General features: G+C 38.5%; 1 protein-coding gene and 1 long non-coding RNA gene across 2 annotated transcripts in view; one reads left to right on the top strand and one right to left on the bottom strand.

Annotated features, from left to right (window-relative positions):
- Positions 1 to 8,061, bottom strand: part of atp8b5b (ATPase phospholipid transporting 8B5b) — a 210,306-nt gene extending 202,245 nt beyond the window's left edge. Inside the window, exon 1 of the mRNA XM_069924290.1 lies at positions 7,788 to 8,061. The gene's annotated coding sequence lies outside the window, so the exon portion shown is untranslated. The remainder of the gene's footprint in view (positions 1 to 7,787) is intronic.
- LOC138757255 (uncharacterized) overlaps positions 1 to 21,647 on the top strand; it is a 701,670-nt gene that overhangs the window by 58,990 nt on the left and 621,033 nt on the right. The window lies entirely within an intron of this gene.

The raw sequence follows: 21,647 nt of genomic DNA, 5'->3' as shown, positions 1-21,647 counted from the left end.
CCCTGGATGATCTGAGCTCTAAACAGCTGTTACTCTTCAAAGGAAAGGACCAGCCAGTCATTAGCAGCAATTTAATACTGAGCAGATTTCAAACAAGAAACCCAAACATTTCATATCTCTGCTCAGTCAACCAACCATTAACAGTTAATTGCTAAAAGACAATCAACTCATCTTCATAAACCACCACCAAGAATTTATCATAAACAACAAATAAAATACTGTCCTAAAAACTTTCAAGAGAAATTACTGTTAAAAAAGGCAAACTAACCTTCATATTGATGACTGCAAAGCCAAGTAAAAACCCAACTGGGACACTAATGTCATTCAGGAAAGTAAATATACCATCCACATCTTACATATCCCAAGCCTAAAAAAGATTTGATTCACTGACTTTTTTTAAAAACTGTATTTATTTGTTCAAAATACAAATAATAAGTAACATATATAACAATAAACAAAGCATGAACGTTATATTTTATATATATAAAAAAGAAAAAGAAAAAAGAGAAAAAAAAGAAAAGCCCCCCCCCCTTTCAGCCAACTCTCCTAAGGAGAGCCATAAAGAAAAAAAAATGAAAAGTGAAACATACATATTAAGATCTAATCAATGTAAATCAAAATGTAAATATTCTGAATATAACAACCACTTATTAATAAAAAAACTATAGTTATCACGCGAAAAAATGTGATTTTTTTCCACTATTAAGCAATATTTCATCTCATTATGCCATCTATTAGTATCAATCATATTCATATCTTTCCATGTACTAGCAATACATTTCTTTTGCTAGATAGCACTAAATATACAAAAACAAGTTGAAATTTATCTAATCCCAGACCTTTCAAAGGTTGCAAACTACCCAATAAAAATACTGTCGAATCTAAAGGTATTTTAATCTTATACAGGTATTCCAGAAATGATCGTACTTTCTTCCAAAAAGATTGTATATATATACATGACCAAACCGCATGAAAAAAATGTTCCAACAGCATTACCACATCTAAAACACAAATCTGATTCCTGAAAACCATATTTTTTCACTATTTCAGATGTTAAGTATAATTGATGTAAAAAATTATAATTAATCATCGCATAACGTGCATTTATCAGTCTAGTTACACTATCATAACAACTATCCGACCAATCATCCTCGGAAAAAATAAAACCAATCTCCACTTCCCATTTACCTTTAGATTTATCCCAACCCTTTTTATCCATACCATCCTGCAATATTTGATACATAACTGAAATATAACCCTTCTCTGGTACCTTCATAAGGAAAGTCTCAAATTTAGTCATTTCAGGTAAAATCATATCTCTACCAAACACATGTTTTACCAAAGATCGAACTCGATAATAAAGAAACAAAGAATTCTTATCAATACCATAACTGTCTCTCATCTGATCAAAAGATAAAAATTTACCTTCTTTAAAACAATCTCCCAAATTTTCCACACCTTTAAATCTCCAATGTAATAAACTTCAATTATGTATTGAAAAAGAAATAAGTTGATTATTATACAGCAGAGTTAAGGCCAACAATTCACCACTAGAACCTATCATTATCTTTTTCTTTGTCCATAACTTCATTAAATGTTTTAGTATAGGCACATTATGTTGCTGTAACAAATTTACATTCCATCTAAACAAAAATTGATGTATTTCAAATTCAAAAATATTTGCCATCTCAATTTTGGCCCAACTAGGGGACCGTTCCAGATCCATCAATGAACTAATAAATTTAAGTAGGGCTGCTTCATAATAATTTTGAAAATGTGGTAAACGTAATCCCCCTAGTTCATATTTCCAAGTTAATTTATTCAAAGCTACTCTTGAAAATTTACCTCTCCATAAAAACTCCCTAACCATTTTATTCAAATCTCAAAAAAAAATTATCAAGTAAATACAGAATAGATTGAAATAAATATAGTATACGTGGAAAAATATTCATCTTAATTGTATTTATTCTACCCAATAAATTAATAGGTAAATCTTTCCATTTAATCAAATCAGTTTTAATTTTTTAAATTAACTTAATTTTATTAACATAATTTAATTTATATAAAGATTGATAATTGACATCCATAATTATACCCAAATACTTAATTCGATCCATCCATTTCAAGTTAAGAATATTCTTATAATCTCCTTCACTCACCGGTAATATTTCACTTTTTTCCCAATTAACTTTATATCCAGAAAGATGTCCATATTGCATCAAACATTCCTTCAAATGCAAAAGTGATTGAGCTGGATTTGTTAGGTACACCAATACATCATCAGCAAATAAATTAATTTTATATTCCTCATCTAAAACTTTCATGCCCTGTATCTGTGTATTCTGTCTTATCAACTGTGCTAAAGGTTCGATCACTAATGCAAACAAAGCTGGTGATAAAGGAAAACCTTGACGAGTAGATCGGGTCAGTTTAAACGGTTCTGAAATCAAACCATTCGTCAGTATTCTGGCTACTGGTTTACTATATAAAGCCTTAACCCAACCAGTAAAAAAAGGACCAAACTTAAATTTCTCCAAAACTTTGAACAAAAAATTCCACTCAACTCTATCAAACGCTTTTTCGGCATCTAAAGATATCACCATCGGATGATCTGAAGATTGTCGAAATCTATTAATCAAACTAATCACATGTAAAATATTATCCTAGGCTTATCTATTCTTTATGAAACCTGTTTGATCCATATGAATCAACTTAGGTAAAAACTTAACTAATCTATTCACTAAAATTTTCGCTATACTTTTATAATCTACATTCAACAACGAAATCGGCCTATATGAAGATACTTTCAAAGGATCTCTATCTTTCTTTGGAATTACTGTAATTAAAGCACTAGAACAAGACTCAGGCAATTCATATTGTTCTCCAACCTGGCGTAGTACATCTCCAAACACTGTAGAAAGGTCATCATAAAAAACTTTATAAAATTTGACCAAGAATCCATCATCACCAGGCAATTTACCATTTGGCATTTCTATCATAGCCATTTTAATTTCCGAGTCAGTAAATGGTGCTTCCAACTCCTGTATATCTACATCCTCTAATGTCAGTAAGTTCAACTGTGATAGAAAAAAATCAATCGATCCATTTTCTTATTTTCCATCAGATGTATATAATTTTTTATAAAATGAACAAAATTCATCATTAATCTCGCGAGGTTTATACGTAATAAATTAATTCCGTCTAACAGCATTAATAGTCCTCGAAACCTGTTCTTTCTTTAATTGCCACGCCAATACCTTATGTGCTTTCTCTTCCCATTCATAATATTGTTGTTTAGTCAAATTGATAAGATTTCAAAGTATTATATTCCATTTTCAACCTGGACAATTCTATTTTCTGATCTTCTGTAACGTCTCTCTGAAATTCCTTTTCTAACTCACTAATTCGTTTCTCTAACTCAAGACTCTGATTTAATCAATTCTTTTTTATTTTAGAAATATAACTAATTATTTGTCCTCTCAAATAAGCTTTCATATCATCCCATACTACAAATTTACTTTGAACAGAATTAGAATTTTCTTTCAAAAAAAATTAATTTGTTCTTTCAAAAAATCAATAAATTCCGCATTTTTTAACAGCATTATATTAAACCTCCAACGATAAGCCACTTGAACTTTCTCAGAAGTTATATATGTAAAGTATAACAAAGAATGATCCAAAATCACCCTACTTTTATATTCCGCTTGTTGTATTTTCCCCTGTTGATGTGCCGATACTAAAAAAAAGTCAATCCTTGAAAACAATTCATGTCGAGCTGAATAAAAGGAGAAATCCTTCTCTGTCGGGTTAAGATGTCTCCAAATATCCACTAAATTGAGATCTTTCATCAATGCTTGAACCTAAACTGCCATTTTAGATTTCTTAACTTTCTTCGGAAACTTATCCAATAAAGGTTCCAAAACACAATTAAAATCACCACCAACTCCTCATTAGCCTGACCCAGATATAGAAATGCATCCGAAATAAATGTTTCATCATCTTCATTTGGGGCATAAATATTAAGTAAAGTCCAAAATTCACTAAAAATCTTACAATTCAATTTAAGAATACATCCTGCCTTTTCCTCCATTGATTGTAATTCAAAAGATAAATTCTTATGCATCAAAATTGCTACACCTTTAGCCCTAAAATTAAATGAAGAAGTATATGCATGTCCTACCTAATCCCTCTTCAATTTCATACTTCCTTTGACATTCAGATGTGTTTCTTGTAAAAAAGCGACATCAATTTTCATTTTCTTAATATACGCCAAAATACGCTTACTCTTAATCGGACTGTTTAAACCGTGAACATTAAAAATAGCAAACTTCAACTTTGACATATCCACTAATATTACTAAAAACTAATAATATCGATATATAAAGATTCAAATCAAAGTAAATAGGTCCTCCAATAGGAGAAAAAGAAACCACAAATTAGAAACTAAATAAAATAAAATGGAAAAAAAAAGTAAAAAAAAAACCCAAAAGAAAACTACCAAGAGGTAGTAATTCCCAAACAAAACTTGGGTGTTGATTACCCTCCAGTGGCTGATGACTAATAGAACATAGAGCAAATCTCTCCCTCCCCAACCAAACAAAGAATGACAACAAAATATCATAATGACATCAAAATAAAGTAAGAATAAGAAATTTCTTCTATTCATCCAAGAGATTCCAAACTCGGTGACCCCATTTCAAGAGGAATTGGACTCTTTCCATTCTCATTTCTCCAATTTCTACCATTTCTTCCATTTCCAGAACAACCAGATTTTTCTTTTGGAGACAATGGTGGACTACGTCTTTGTCCTCTTACATCTGGCAACGAATCAGCAAAAATCATTGCTTCACGCTCATTCTCAAAAAACTGAGATTGAAAGTCTCCACAAAACACCTTCAACACTGCCGGATAGCGAAAAGTAGACTTATAGTCTTTACGCCACAAAACTTCTTTAACTGGATTAAATCGACGCCGATGCTGAATAACCTCTTGACTCAAATCAGGATAGAAAAAAACTCTACTATTCTGAATCATTAACAGAGCTTGTCGTTGTCTCGCATTTTGCACTGCTAGACGAAGTATCGTTTCTCTGTCCAAATAATTCAAGCATCGAATTATCACGGGTCTCGGTGGTTGACCAGGCAGAGGTCTTCTTCTTAAGGTTCTATGAGCTCTTTCCAATACCAGACCTCCAGAGAAAAATTCCTGCCCCAGTATTTGTGGAATCCATTCGGTAAAAAAACGAAGAGGATCTTGTTCTTCCATACCTTCTGGCAAACCAACAATCTTCACATTATTCCTTCTACTTTGATTCTCCAAATAATCTACTTTCCTCTCTAAATCCCTCTCATGTTCTCGCAATTCTTTAACAGATTTTTCTACCTCCAACACTTTTTCTGTATTAGAAGCCACTTCTTGTTGACATTCCAAAAAAGCAGCATGAAATTTTAAAAAATCTTCACAAGATGCTTTCACACGTATTTTAACTGTATTCAGGTCTAAACTGAGCCTTTGAGTCATTTCATTCAACATAGGCTGGATGATAGCGTTTAACTGTTTACATTGTAATTCAGAAAAGCTCAACCCTACTTTCTCTAACATAGTGGCAGAACCAGGTAACTGCAGCTCCTGCTGCATCTCAACAACAGGCAATTTAACAATTTTACTGCGGGTCTGGACTCCCAGCGATGGCACCCCGACTTCCTCAGGGGGTCAACGCTGGTCTCCCCCCACAACCCGTTGTTGCTTCAAAAATTCACGGAAGAGATCAAGATATTCAGATTGCAGTACTTCATGAGGCATTTCAAGCAATGGAGTCATCTTCTTGTGTGCTCCCTCCATTAAAGTCAGCAGGCTGCCAGAATCGGGATCTACTTCGGGAGCACATGCACCTTCCTCCTGAGAATGGGTAATTCCAGCGATGTCCTTCTCCTGTTGAGTAGTAGTCATTTTTTCAGCTCCCACAGGCAATCTTTGTGGCTTAGGCATGGAAGAAAGTAAACCTGAAACTGTAGCAGGCTGTTTAGGCCCTAAATTTTCAGCACTCCGAAAATGTAATTTCTTCTGCACTTGAGGTTTAATCTTTTTACCATTAATGGCCATAACAAATCCTTGATACTTTAAACTAAGTTTTAAAAAGTTTAAACTTGAAAACAAAGAGTTAAAAATGGGTTCTTAAAAGTGTGGCCAGAGAGGTCAAGATTACACGTCTAGACTCTACGCCATCTTGCCACGACTCCCCCCCCCCCCCCCATTTGATTCACTGACTTCCAAAATGTCCGAATAAAGCACTCAATTATTCAAATGAACAATAAGATAAAGCTAGGCAGATCACCTGGCATCACCACAGATTTGTAACCAGACCAGTCAATTTTCAGGAGTGATGTTTAAGAGGCATTTAGCATTCAGGCAAGAATCTCAACATTCAGGAAATGGAGGAATATTAATCTTGTGTAGGTAGATGGGATTTGGTTGTTGGACATCATGGGCCAAAGGGACTGTTCCTGGGTTGTATTGATCTATGTTCTGTGTTGTATAGTTGTATCTGTGCTTGTGTTGATGGGTATTGAGAGGAAGTGAGATGTTAAAGAGAAGAAGAATACCATATACTTTGATATAAAATTTACAATGAATGAGAAATAGCAAATGGGGATTATGTCAAAGGAGAAAGCAGGGTGCACACAGGCCTAGACTACACTGACCTGAGTTGAGCAACTGCTCCAGGTGGGAGGATATCTAAATGAAAAATATAGAATGAACCTTAAAGCGGTGGTAGATGTGACTAGATAAAAATATCTGCAGCATCTTGAATGGCTCCTTTCATAGAAGTGTAACACAATATCACATCAAGAATATTTCAAATTCAGACTCCAGTCTTTATTTTTTTTTAAATCACAGCTACAATGGCAGTACAGTAGAATAAAAACATCTGATTCCTGAACACAAATTAGTTAACCCCAGAAATGTGCAGTTGATAAGCAAGATCATGGTTAGATTTAATTGCAATGCGTTCATGAAGGAACCAAATAGTGCTTATTGAAAATCAATTGAATTCTTATCCCGAAGGATAAAAATACTAAAAATACCTGCTTTACAGTTGTGTTACCATACATTGAAAAAACTCTCCAATCATTTTGTCTCCCCTTCTAAAGTCATCAAGGTGGAGGCAAAGCTTGAAAAACAAGACTGTGAAAATTCTATAATTATTTTGTTTTTAAAATAGCCTGTTCCCTGACTTTGTGGTCTTAAAAAAAAACCTTATTTTTTAAAAAAAGTACTGAAAATAAGGCTAGGTTGAATCCAGCAATAATCTTTAATTCCTCATTATGTGTGGTATAAGAAAGAAAATTATGAAGAAAAGAACAATGAAGTTCCTTTTACCCTACAACCCAGTCTCCAACATATGTCTCTGCAAATAGATTTGAATCTCCATGGTTAACCATCCAAAACACTGTTTTCCATTCTACGACCCTGTGCTAACACATATTTAGTCCATTGTGCAACACCAGTAGAGACAGATCACTAAAAGCCCTTCTTTTTAATTCTCGGACAGTTTAGTCCACTGTATAGAGGATTAATAAGCTATTATGCCAACAATGTGATGAAATGCATGAACTCAGAAGTACAATCAGACTAACTTCAATTAGAAAAGTTTTAAGGTTTCACTGGCAATCAGTAAGATTGGCATTGCGTGATTAATATCAACTCAATATTTTCAAACATTTAAAAATAGCTCATTTGAATTCTACGTTTTTAATCAATTGAAAGTAGATCAAAATACTCCTCACCTTAAACAATTTCTTTATGGTATTAACCTAATCCTTTTCTTCAGTGCTTCTTTGCAGGAAAAATTGTACTTGGCCACTTTAAACCATAGTTCCACAAGCTGGTTCTCCAGTTACCCTCAACAAATATCAACAATGACGAAACACCTAGAAATTCAATGTTCAGTTGTTATGCATGCAAAACAATAAAGAAAATTCAACTTGCTCTTGAGAGTTAAATAAAAGTTTTAGAAATTCCACTAAAAATTGTTTAGATGGTTTTAAAGAATTGGTTTGTGCTCTGATCCAAAAAGTACAGGAAGTAAATTTAGTGAGGAAGTAGTTGGATCTACATGGTACGGCATAGCACTGAGCAAACAAAGGTAATCAATCGTTGGACCTGTTTCTATATTACATCATGTGTACACACCACCTGAAAGGCAATGAAACAGAAAAAAGCGCCATAAGGTACTCCAGCATTCCTTGATAATGGGATAGAACTTAATTCATTTTGACAAATTACAGTATAAATCTCCAATTAATTATTTAAACTCCAAAAATTATTTATTTTTCCTTCAACTAATTCTAGAAAAAAAAATCATGCTTAAAATTTGTTTAGATAAGAACGCAAGAAAATAGAAACAGGCCCATCATTCAACATGATCCAGCCTCATCTCTTCTTCTGAGCCACTTTCTCGCTCGTCTTAATTCTCTGATCTTTTAAAAATGTATGCACTTGTTCTTTAAATACCCTCAAAATGTTAACTTTCAAAACTCACCTCGGTGAGAATTCTAGAGGCCAGCTCTGTGCAAGGTCCCTTTGTATCTCAGTTGCAAATGACCACACTCTAATTCTGTGCTTTGACCTGCTCATTTGAGATATCCCACAAGTGGAAACATCTCAATATCTAACTTATCTTGACACTAAAGTACCATAAGGGTATCAGTAAGGTTAATACTCATTCTTCTAAATTCCAGAGAACACTCATCTAATTTTTTAGTAAAAATCATCGAGGTAGGGCTCAAGCCCAAAAATGTCAGTCATGTATTTTTATCTTTGCTAAATAAAGAACACAGTTTGACATCCTGAGTTTCTCCAGCATTGTGTTTTTACTTCAACGACAGTGTCTATATATTTTCATGTTTTACCTCTAATTCTTTATCTGCTCATAATGGAGCAACCCACTCATTACAGAAATTTGGTAAGTGAGTCTCCTTTGGACTCCCTCCAATGCTAGTATATTTTTCCTTAAGTACAGGGTCCAAAACTGGGCACAATAATCCAGGTGTGGCCTCACTAGTATCCTGTAGAATAATAAAAAAAGCTTCACTGTTTCTAAGCTCCAAATATCTTGCAATAAAGGTTAATATTTACCTTCCTAATGACTTGCTGCACCTACCAGTTAACCTGTCATGATTCATACATGTGCACATCTAGATTCATCTGTAGTTTGTTCCTTTTGCAATCATTTTCCATTTATCAACACACTGCTTTTAGATTCCTCTTACTGAGGTACGTAACCATTTGCCAAATTTTCACCCACCCACTCAATCTATGTCCAGCTACAGAATCCTAATATCCTCATTGCAAGGTCCTCCCACATATTTTTCTGTCATTGTCAAACTTGGATTCCTTACACTGTAACCCTTTCTCCTGGTCATGAATACATCTATTTGAGGCCAGGAAACCACTTTTGGGAGAACTTTACTAGTTATATCCTTCCAGCTTGAAAAAGACCCATTTATTTTGATTCTGTTTTCAAAACGATAACTGATCTTAATTCCATGAACTTTTATTTTGTGCACCACCATTTTATGTGCCACTTTCAAAAAATACAAATACACATCTACAGCATCTACGTTCCCAAAAAACTCAAGTAAATTTGTCAAATATGATTTATATTTTATAAAGCCATATCGCTTTGTTGATAACATTAAGCTTCTCTCAACATCTGCTATTTTTTTTATTGTAGACAGCATCTTGACAAGAACAGATTTGAAGCTAACAGGCTGGAATTTAGCCACCTTTCTCTCTCCTTGAACTCAGTAAATATTTAAAAATCTCAAATGATAGCTCCAGTTTCTTATTTGCCATCTCCTTGGCTGTAGACCATCGCAACTTGTTGAGTTGTATGCATTTAGTTCCTTTCGTTTTTACAATACCAATTACAGATTTTGCTATTGGGCAGTTAACATACGTAATATTGTAGCTTTTGTGTCTTGTGAGCATGGAAAAGAATGACATGCACACCAAGGCCTTGGAAAATGAGACTGGTTTATTACTCTGGCCATCGCGCTTATATGCATTCCATGTGCTGACGTCAGGACCCGTGTCATCAGAGCGCTGGCCTGGGAGAGCCCAGTGCTCCTGCCAGTGTCCCCCATCTTCCCTCTATGCAGAAGTCATCTGGGATGACAGCCAGTGTCACCTCCCCCCCCCACACAGATCGGCATGGTTGCTGCATTCGTCAGCCATTTTGCCAGTCTGTGTCTCCTTGTGCAGGCCGCTACATGACCTCACACCCCCAGAAGTGACAACCAGGCCATTATCTGTAACTTTGGGAAGTTTGCCCCTATGTCACAGGGGAGGAGTGGAGACCAGCTCATTACAGTCCAGATATGCCAGTTTCAGCCAGTCAATGGTAAAAGTCTTCTTACCATTGATGTCAAGGACGAAGATAGAACTGGTGTCCCTGACAACCCTGTAGGCCTCCTCATAGGGTCATAGTAGGGGTGGCCAGTGTGTGCCCCTTCTCACGAATATGTACTGACAATTTTTTAAGTCCCTAGGATGTTACGTTTGGCCTGGCCATGCCATGGGGCCAGGACCCAAGTTTTTGCTGCAAGTTCTCGAGGGTTCTTTTGGGCATTTATCAGAGGCCAGGAACTCCCTGGGAATGTTCAAAGATGCACCATAGAATCCTGCTGAGGATTCATACACCATCGAGACATTGAGGTCCTCCTTCGGCGTAGTATGAATTCCCAGCAGGACCTAAGGTAGTTCATCCATCCATTTGGGACCCTTGAGCTGGGCCATCATGGATGTCTGTAAATATGCTCCACCAACCCATTGGCCTGAGCGTGTAATGCTGTGGTGTGTTGGAGCTGTGCCCCAAAAAGATGGCCAGCATAGCTGAGAGCCCAGAAGCGAATTGCGCTCCCCCATCTGGGGTTAGGTGATCTTGGATCCAAAATATGGACACCCATGTATCAATGAGTGCCCTGGAACAGGTTTCTGTGGCGCTATCAGCCAGCGGGACTACCTCCGACACTTCATGGAATGGTCAACCCATGGTCAAGAGGTATCTCACCCCAGTGGAAAACTGGTTGGTCCCACTATGTCGAAGTGTACATGGCTGAACCTGCACCGCGCTGGGCATTCTGGTGTGAACCTGCAATTTGGAGGACTGACAGATCATGCAGGTTTTGGCCCTCTGGCTGACCTGTTTACAGAGGCCATGCCAGACAAACCTTCTACCCACCATTTTGACTGTGGTGCAGATTACGGGGTGCATCAGGTTGTGGATGGGTCAGAACCTGGCGCCTCCATGCACCTGGAATGATGGGGCAGGGCCTGCCAGTAGAGACATTGCAAATCAGTGTCAAGTTACCTGGGCCGACGAGGACATGCTCCACCCCAAGGCCAGTGATGGCTATCCTATACGCGGGGATCCCAGGGGCCTACTGCTGTGCTTTGGCGAGGGCCACATAGTTTCCCCCTTGGGTCAGAGTGTGTACCGACTCGATTGTGGGGCGTTCCTTTTCCCTGCAATGTCCAGGGTAAATTCAAACACTTAAGACAAGGGTCTCTGTTGTCTGGCTGACCGCGGGTCCGATGCCTTATGGAAGGCGAAGGTCAGCATCTTATGATTGGTGAAGACCTTGAACTGACAGTCTTCCAAAAAGTAACGGAAATGTCTTACCGCCAGGTACAGCGCCAAGAGCTCTTGGTGGAACGTGTTGTATATGAGCTCTGGGGGAGTGGAGGTGCCTGCTGAAAAAGACCAGGGGTGGCCACTGGTCTTCAATGAGTTATTCCGCATGCCCCCAACCACTGTGCTGGAGGCATCGACTGTCAGGGAGGTAGGTGCCTCCGGTCTGGGTGGACCTGGAGGGTGGCTTTGGCCAGCATGTTTTTGGCTTTCTGGAACACCCTGGAAGACTCATCATCCCAAGTAATGCCTTTTGACTTGCCTGCCATCTGCATGGAGGGGGCGCATAATGTATGCCGCTGCCAGCATGAATCTGTGATAAACATCTATCATACCGATGAATTCCTATAACCCTTTAACCGTGAGTGGCTAAGCTAAGTGCCGGACTCAGGGAGGGGTATAGCCCAGTGTCTGTTTATCCTGTGCCCCAGAGGTCAATGGTGTCCAGACTAAATTGGCACTTCACAGGGTTGATCGTCAGCCTGAACTCACTCAAGCCATTGCACTGTTGTCTCAGGTGGGCTGTGTGGTCTTTACAGCTGCAGCTGGCAATGAGGATATCGTCCAAATAGATGAACACAAATGGGACGACCCAGCCCACTGCATCCATCAGCTGCTGGAAAGTTTGTACCGCGTTCTTTAGACCCAAGGGCATGCAGAGAAATTCAAACAAGCCAAAGGGGGTTATGATTGCAGCCTTGGGAACATTTTGGGATTTGGTGGTACCCCTGGATGAAATCCACCTTGGAGAACACCCGTGCCGCGTGCAGGTTGGCGGCAAAGTCTTGGATGTGGGGCACGGGATATCTGTCGGGCGTGCTGGCCTCGTTGAAGTGGATGACCTCCAAACCCCTCCTGATTTGGACATCATGTGGAGTGGGGAGCCAAGGGCCTGTCGGAGTGCTGCGCAATCCCCAGCTCCTCCATTTTCTGAAAGCCGTCCTTCACTAGGCTAAGCTTTTCGAGGGGGGGAATCAGCATTCCCTGGCACGGAGCAGGGGGCCCTTAGTGAAAATGTGGTGCCTTACCCATGCTTTGGCTTGGATACGGAGAACTGTGGCACCACTATCAAAGGGAACTCCACCAGGATGCTGGTGAACCAATTGTCCGAAAGTGTTATAGAGTTGAGGTGGGGGATGGGTAGCTTGGCTTCTCCGAGGCAGATCGAAAATGTTCAGGTGTACATCAAGCGCCAGCCCTTGAGGTTGACAAGCAAGCAGTGGGCCTGAAGGATGTCGGCCCCCTGGAGCAGTTGCGCTACTGGCATGAGGGCGAAGGTCCTTATAAAACGGCTGTTGCTGAACTGAAGGGGTATGGTGTGGGTCCCAAAAGTCCAAATGGAGGAGCAGTTTGCTGCCCTCAGTGCTGGGCCCTGCTTGCTCTTCCAGGTGTTGAGGTCTGTGGGGGTTAGGATGTCTATCTCGATGCCAATGATGACCAGGAAATGCCTTCCTAACAAGGAGTCCCAAACATAGAAGAGGCTATCATGTTGGCCAACTGCTGCTGCCATTAACAACGGTTAGCTAGGGGATTTTCTGGAAACCCACAGGGTGGGCATCATCGACATGTCTCCACACCCCATCACTGATGATAGTGGCATAGCTGTCCTGGGGTATTAATTTGCCTCTTCGCTGGTCTTGATCTCACAGGTAGGTGGTCATGGGGCTTGCTGATGTGACAGAGCTGATGTCCTTCTTCACTCTCCAGAGCATGTCCACCTGGGCCGCAACCATCCGAGGGTCACTGAAGTCCCCATCTGAGAGGAAGAATCAGATGTCCTCAGGCAGCCTGCTCCTGAAAGATCTGCTCAAAGAGCAGGCAAGGCTTGTGGCCCTCGGTTAGAGTGAGTATCTCACTCATTAGGGCGATAATCTGGCAGTGCACTCGCACTGGGAGAGCCCAAAAGTGTGGGTTAACAGCTCTTTGAGGACTGTGCATTTGCCGTGCTCTGGAGGCTGTCAAAGGAAATCTATGATCCTTACTGCTGTGTCCTGATCGAGGGCACTCACGATGTAGAAGTAGCAGATGTCATCATCAGTGACATGCCGAAGCTGGAACTGAGCCTTGGCCTGCTCAAACCACTCAGGTGGCTGTGACACCCAAAACGATGGGGAGCCTGAGAGAGACCACTTGATGCATCATCTTTATGTCCAACCACCGGTTCATCCTGTCAGGGTCACAAATGTAGCGTTCCCGCTACACAAGCATGGAGAAGAATGACACGCACACTAAAGCCTTGGAAAACAAGATTGGTTTATTGTTCTGGCCATCATGCTTATATGGGCCCCAGGCGAAGATGTCAGGACCCAGCTTCTTCAGAGCGCCGGCCTGGGATTTCCCGATGCTCCTGCCAGAGGTCACCTGGGATGACAGCTGGTATCATCCCTAGTTCCATGCATCACCACATTCATTGGGTATTTTGAGGGCTGGTCTGTGTCTCTTTCCATGGGCTGCTACAATATCACATTTTGAACATATTATAATAATCATCTGGATTATCCAACATGGGTCACACTGGAGTAAAATTGGCAAGAAAATTCTCCATTATGGCATTTCTTGAATATGCATTAATTTTTTCTTTAATTAAGTTAAATAAATTAATTGTGGGAGGATCTGGTTGCAATTCAGAAAACATTTTCTTTTAAGCAGTTTTTCTCTTTCCAGTTCTATGTTATCCAATTACTTTTTTCAACCTTCTATGAATGATTTAACTTTTTTTTTGACTGGATAGAATAGGTATTAAAAGTTCTAAATATTTATTTATTGAATAGTCTTGTTTCATTTGAACAATTGGCAAGAAAATTTGCTTTACCCAAAATTCATTTTTCTTGGTATTTTCAGATTTCTTCACTCTCACTTACCTGAGTTTCACAATGTCCCTGATCTGAATATTATTGATGCAATTTTTAATTTACAACCTTCACAGAAAGGTTTAATATTTATGAAATGTTGAGGAAATTGTGTCAAGCTCCTTTAGATAAAATTAAAAATGCATGGGAACAGGATTTCCATTTTTCAATATCTGAAGAGAGTTGGAATTTTATCTTTCAATTGGTTAATACCTCATCATTATGTTCTCATAATTCTCTATTACAATTTAATGTAGTCTATAGATCTCACATGTCCAAAGATAAACTTTCTCGTATCTACCTGAATATGATTCCTCATTGTGACAGATGTAACAATGGGGATGGTACATTAATTCATATGTTTTGGACTTGTTCGAGCCTTAGGAGACACTGGATGGAGGTTTTTCAGATTTTATCAATAATCCTTGATTTAAATTTGGAGTCAAATCCTTTAGTTGCTCATTTTAGCACTACGTGAGACAACAGCATGACTTTAATTTCAACTAAACATCAAATAATATATTTTACTTCCCTTATGGCAAGATGTGTAATACTACATAGGTGGAAGGATGCTGCTCTGCCCTCTCATGCACAATGGTTAAATGAAGTTATGTCTTGCCTTAATTTAGAGAAAATCCGATGCTTTGTAACTGATACGAAAATGAATTTTCAAAATATGTGGGGACTGTTTGTGAACTATTTTGAGAACTTCTAGATCAGTAACAATTTTGATGACAATTTTATGTTCTTTTCTTCATGCTTTCCTTTTCTGAAGCTGAGTACTAATCTTTTCGCCATACAACAGTCCAAGTTGTGGGATAGATATTATATATTATAATATTTCATATCATCCCTTAATTTTGTGTTTAGAAATGATTAGTGATATGGGTACTGATTATAATGGCTTTGTATATAGTGTTGTGTTATTTTCTCTATTTATCATGTAATCCATATACACTATGTGTTTACATTATTATTATGAAATCAATAAAAAGATTGAAACATAAAGAAAGTTTTAACAATACTTTATCCCTTATAAGTAATGTTACAAGTTCTTCCATGTTTGAAACCAACCTCTCAGAAATCTTTGGGATGTTTTTCAGTGTCATTTATCATGAAGACACGCAAAATATTGATTTAACATAGCAACCATTTCCTTGGTTTCTATGATTGAATTTCCATATCACTTTATCGGAATCTTATGTTTACTCTAGCGTAATGGATAAATATTGGGAGGAATTTGGTAAGATTAGTGGGTTATATACATTCACACATTTTAAAACAAATCTTATTTGGAAGACTGAAGAATTCATATTCAGGAACATTGCAAAAACTATGGAGAATTTTATGCACATTTCACAAGTAGGTGCTATTTGAAATTACATCATGAAATGAATATGTTTGGAGGAGACAAAATGGCTGTTTAAAAGTACCTACAGTGTGCTCACAGAAAGGTCACCCCTGAGTTTTGTTTATCTAAGTCAACAGCTTGACCAAGAGAGGAGAACTCCTGTGGTTTGCTGAAGAAGGTGGGGGTTTTTGCAAGTGAGAGAGTCACATGGCTTTCTGGGAGTTGGCAGTTGGAGAGAGAGAGAGAGAGAAGACAAGTTCAACATCCTCTCTCAGCTAGTGTGTGTGTGTGACACTGAAAGCAGTTGAACAGTGCAATCCAGGAAGCTGGTTTGAAACAGAAAGCTCCAGAGCAGTGGATGGCTGGAAGTGTTATCTGTCTGATGTTTCTCTTGGAATAAGCAGAACAGAAAGGAACTCTGTGTTAGCCTGAAAGAAAGAGATTACCACCTGGAGAATCCTGATGGGGCAAGTTTCATCAGCGAGACATTGAGGTGACTAATGTGGAAATCCTGGAACAACAAATCTCTCTCTGCAAACCCTACAAGAACCTTCCTGAGCGGTAAACATTTACCTTTCGAGCACCAAAGCCTGATGAACTTTATACATGTTAAATTCTGTGCACAGTATAAGAATTTCCTGCAACCAGAGAACTTGGAAGAAGGAGAAGTGAGACTGAACTGTGAACCAAAGAACTTTTCTTAAATTTACACACACATTACATACACGTGCGCTTAGAATTAGAAGGGGGTTAAGTTGGGTTAGTTAAGTATAGAGATAAGTTAAAGTTTGATTCTGTTTTCATGTTTAAAGTTAATTAAAAACAACTTTTGTTTAAATAACTACTTGTCTTGGTGAATGTCTATTGCTGCTGGGTTTTGGGGTCCTTTGGGCTCATACCACTAGCTACCTTCTTTTTTAAATGCATATAAACCCTTACAATTTTTTTGATATTATTGTCTGGAGTGGGAGGACTGGTCCACGTTTAAGGAGTCTGCAGCAAATCAAAATGAATAGTTGTTATAGTTGTTACTGAGTTCATCCTATTTGAAGCTCCTGTTTTAGTAAAATGGGATTATTACTGTAAAGGATAGAATAGACCGGAGAAATGGAATGGTCACAGTTAACATTTAACATTTCACACAAGCATTATCACAGCACAAGTAACAGCCCAGCAACAATTCGATACATTGGAAGAACTGAGGGAAGGCTTGTCACAGCCTGTTCCAGAATTCAATACATTTGCAAAGACATTGTGATTTTGCAAGGAAGAACCATTCTGACTGCTGAAGAGAAAGCAGATTTTTGAAGCAGCTCTTGTGGCCAGCCATTTTTGAGGAATTCAAAGCAAAGTTTGCTCTGTGAATAACTGGGCCTTTTCAGTGGATTGACCTTTGCCTGGGAAGAAAAGTGATTCATTTGATTGTGACTAACAGTGGAGGTCACTTGGAGACACTGCTTCATTTTAAGTGTGTCTAGCAGTGAAGGTACATGGAGAGACTGGTGCTATGGTCTTGGAAGCTTTGTGAAGGCTGCCCAGTTCGAGTCTTGCCCTCAAAAAGACCAGGAGTGTTATGACCCCAGCTCATGTAGTTGGACATTTCTTCAAAGGCATGGCCAGGAGAATTCTGGAGTCTGTATCTGCCACAACTCCAGTCTTCCCATCAGTTCATCCTTAATTCTGGGCACAAAATTTCCCCACACTTCAACACTAAATTTGAAAGACTAAACTTTGAAATAACTTTCTAAATTTTGGCCTGGACTGTAATAGTTTGGGAATATCATACACACTCACACACACATACACTAGTACACACGGGCATAGTTGGGGATGGATTTAGTGTTACTGATAGTTTAAAAGTTAAGACTATAGTTTAAGAGTTAGAATTAAAATTGGAGTTTTAAATTAAACCCTTTCTGGTTCCTTGTCCTATTGCTGCTCGTTACACGCGATTTGTAACAATCCAGAAATATGTGGATTAGATGAGTGTATCCCAATTATGTTTAATCAAACTATAGGAGTTGTTTTTTTCTGTTAAATCCCAATTTGTTTTTATTAGGAAATATTGAAAGCAAACTCCCAAATTGAAATGATCAATTTATCAATTGAAATTTGTTAAATTAGCATTGTGGGTACAAGAAAACGTATTGGAAATTGGATATATGTTTAACATTGCCAAGGTGGCATGCTGAAATTCAAAGTTGTATCCCTTTGGAAAAAAACACTATCAGTCTAAGGAATGAATATTCAAAAAAGACTTTAATCAGAAGCTGTTGATAAATCAAGAGATCCACAACCTCGTGATGATTACATTCATGTGTTTAAATTGGATGATTCAGAGTCATACAGGATTCCAGGTACGATCTCAATAAGGCCATCAAGAATATGAAAAGACAATTCTTGACTAAGTGGGGAGTTCAGATGGATGCTTTCATGTGCTCTTGTAGCTCCCAGCAACTCTGCCATAACATGCCAATGGTGAATGCCATCTTGCTGGGTCTCCCTCTGTGATGGACAACCCAGGTCATAGCAATACTTGCATCAGGGTGCTCATTGACTACAGCTCCATGTTAACATTATCACACTATCTCAATAAATAACTAAAAAGGGATCTGGGGCTCTATTCTTCAGTTTGCAACTGATTCTTGACTACCCATCAGCAGACCCCAGTCAGTGTGGATTGGCAAAATTACTTTCTTCTTGCTGATCATCAGCACAGGGGGATTTCAATGCTGTGTGCTTAGACCCCTGCTCTATTCCTTAAATTCATACAACTGTTAAGCTCCAAACAAATCAATAAATTTACTTATGACATCATCTTTGTTGGCTAAATAATGGGTAACGATGAGTGGAGATATTGACTGGGCTGCAGACCATCACAGATAGAATGGAGATCAACTTTATAGTTGGACAGTGCCACAGTAACAACCTTTCACTCACCATCAGCAAGGAAATGATTGTGGATGCTATTTCCAAGTCCACCACAGGCTCCAACCTCCCACCAATGGAAGCTATCAATGTAAGATGTTACTTCAAGAAGGCTGCAAACATCATAATAGACACCCATCACCCTCGGCCAAGCTTTCTTTTCACTCCCAGCTTCAGGCAGAAGGTTTCAGAATATTTTTCCCAATGGTTATCAGCTTCTTGAACCTCCCTGTACTACCCTTATTATAAACCTATTTCATGACCACCAAAGAACCGTCTAAACCATTGACTCAGTGCATATTTTGCAATGACAATCAAATATGGATATTTATAATTATTATTTTTCCACTACCTTTTATATTACCTAATTACCCCTGTTATCCAGAATTCAAGCAAACGGTAAAAAAAATTGAGGAAAAATCTAAATAAATTTAATAAATTAAAGCTTAAAAATGTATAAATAAATGTTCTCTGAAATAACACACAAACCTTGGTGAACATGGGAGCAAATATTCAGTCCGCTAAGTGCCTAGGTCATATTTTTCTCGTAGCAGCTGTTCGAATATAGTTTTGAATAAAATTGTGCTGGTCAGAATGAAGAGCTGGTTGATGCCACTTGCCGTTGGGGTGACTCTCTTAAAGTGTCTCTTTATCCCTGCTTTTTAAGAGTCTTTATCTTATATAAATATATTATTAAGTATATGAGTAAGACTTTATCTGTAAACTTGTGTGGGTTAATTATGACGATGGCATGGTTACTGTAGCTATTAGTGAAATGCTGTTACAGCACCATTGGCCAGGGATCGAATTTAAATTTATATTTTGTAAGTCATGGGAATTACCTGATTAAACTTTAAGGATGACGATAGTGATTTTTTTTTTGAAATTATTTTACATTTTCTACTGTTAATTCTTAATTCTTAATTTTTAAACTGTTTATTCTTAATGCTGGTGTATCAGTTAGGCATTGTACGACTGACCTCAAGCAACCATAAAATTTGCATATCCGACATCTATGAATCCCCATAGGTCCTGGATACCAAGAGTTTTACTGTATCTTGTTTTCTCTTCATATGTGATGTTGGGCATTGTGTTTTCCATGTACCTGGAAAGCTACCAAAAGCAAGACTTTAATTTTATCTGTTCATTGTACTTGGGTAAATGACAATAAACTTAATTAATTAATTCTAGTTTTCTCTCATAATCAGTTTTATCCTTCCTTTTAACGCTGACTCAACACCCGGTCCCAGCCATCCAGGCTCTCGACACCTTGAACATCACAGGTATTTACCACGGTCAAAAGTTGACCCACATAAAAGTTAACCCCCCAAATTTAACCCAAAAAATTGGCCCAAAAAATTTGACGATTTACATGAATATGGTAAGTTCTTAGGAGTCACTATCTCAAAAGATCTTTACTGGATCCAACACACTAATGCAAAATGAAGAAAGTACATCAGCCCCTCTACTTGCTCAGCAGTTTGCAGAGGTTTGGTATAACTTAGGAAACCTTAACAAATTTATACACGTGATAGAGAGTGTGTTGACCAGCTGCATCACAGTCTGGTATGGGAACACCAATATCTCTGAATGTCAAGAACTGCAAAACATAGTGGACACATCACAGACAACACCCTCCCCACCATCAAGAACAACAACAGGGAACAATGCTGTTAGAGACCAGCAGCAATCATCGACAATCTGCACCACCCAGCACATGCTCTGTTCTTGCTGCTACCATCAGGAAAGCGGTACAGGTTCACAATCCTTTATCCGGAAACTTTGGAGGACAGCGTGTTCAGAATTTTGGATTTTTCCGGATTATGGAAAGTCAGATTTAAGCCCACCCAAATTGTGATGCTCTCTCTCACCCAGCCCCCCACCTTGCCCGCCCGACTCGTGCTGCCAGTCTTTCCCCCCTCGCTCACCTGACTCACGCTGCCAGTCTCTCGCCTGCCCGACTCGTGCTGCTGGTCTCTCCCCCTGCCCGTCCGAGTTGCGCTGCCGTCTCTCTCACCACTTGCCGGATTTTGGAGCTTTCCGGATTTTAGATGTCCAAATAAAGGATTGTGTACCTGTATAGTGCCACAAGACTTGCACCACCAGGTTCAAGAACAGCTGCTACCCCTTCACCATCAAACTCCTCAACAATAATCTCATTTAGGGACTAATTTAAGGACTCTTACTTTTGCACTTTATTTACTTTTCCTCTCGGTATTGTACAGTTTGTTTACATTTCTTTACTTGTTTACATGTGTACGTTGTGTACAGAATTTCTTAAGTTGTATAATCAAATAATATTAATTGCACAGAACAATAACATTAAAGGAGAGACCAATTTGAGAAGGGTCTTCGTTTAACATGGTCTTTTCTTGTTATCCATGTTTCAATGTAGCTTGAATATTAAGACTTATCGAGAACCTCTTTAATTTGACCACTTGCATCATTCCTTTAGAGCAGTGGTTCCCAACCTTTTGCTTTCCACTCACATCCCACTTAAAGTATTCCCTATGCCATAAGTGTTCTGTGATTGGTAAGTGATTGCTTAAGGTGGTATGTGAGTAGAAAGGGAAGGTTGAGAATCACTGCTCTAGACCCAATTATTACTGAAATATTTTGCTTGAGAAAAATTGTCATTGGCCCATTTCCTTTGGAGTTATGAAACTGTGCACATAACAAATCAATTTGGAATGATTAAAACAGTGGTTTTCAAACTTTTTCTTTCCACCCACATACCACCTTAAGCAATCCCTTACTAATCACAGAACACTTATGGCATAGGGAATACTTAAAATGGTATGTGTGTGGAAACAAAAAGGTTGGG

This window comes from Narcine bancroftii, chromosome 3, assembly GCF_036971445.1.
Source record: "Narcine bancroftii isolate sNarBan1 chromosome 3, sNarBan1.hap1, whole genome shotgun sequence".
Taxonomy (NCBI): domain Eukaryota; kingdom Metazoa; phylum Chordata; class Chondrichthyes; order Torpediniformes; family Narcinidae; genus Narcine; species Narcine bancroftii.
Note: the sequence above shows the minus strand (reverse complement) of the source record. Positions and strands in the feature narration are given on the sequence as shown.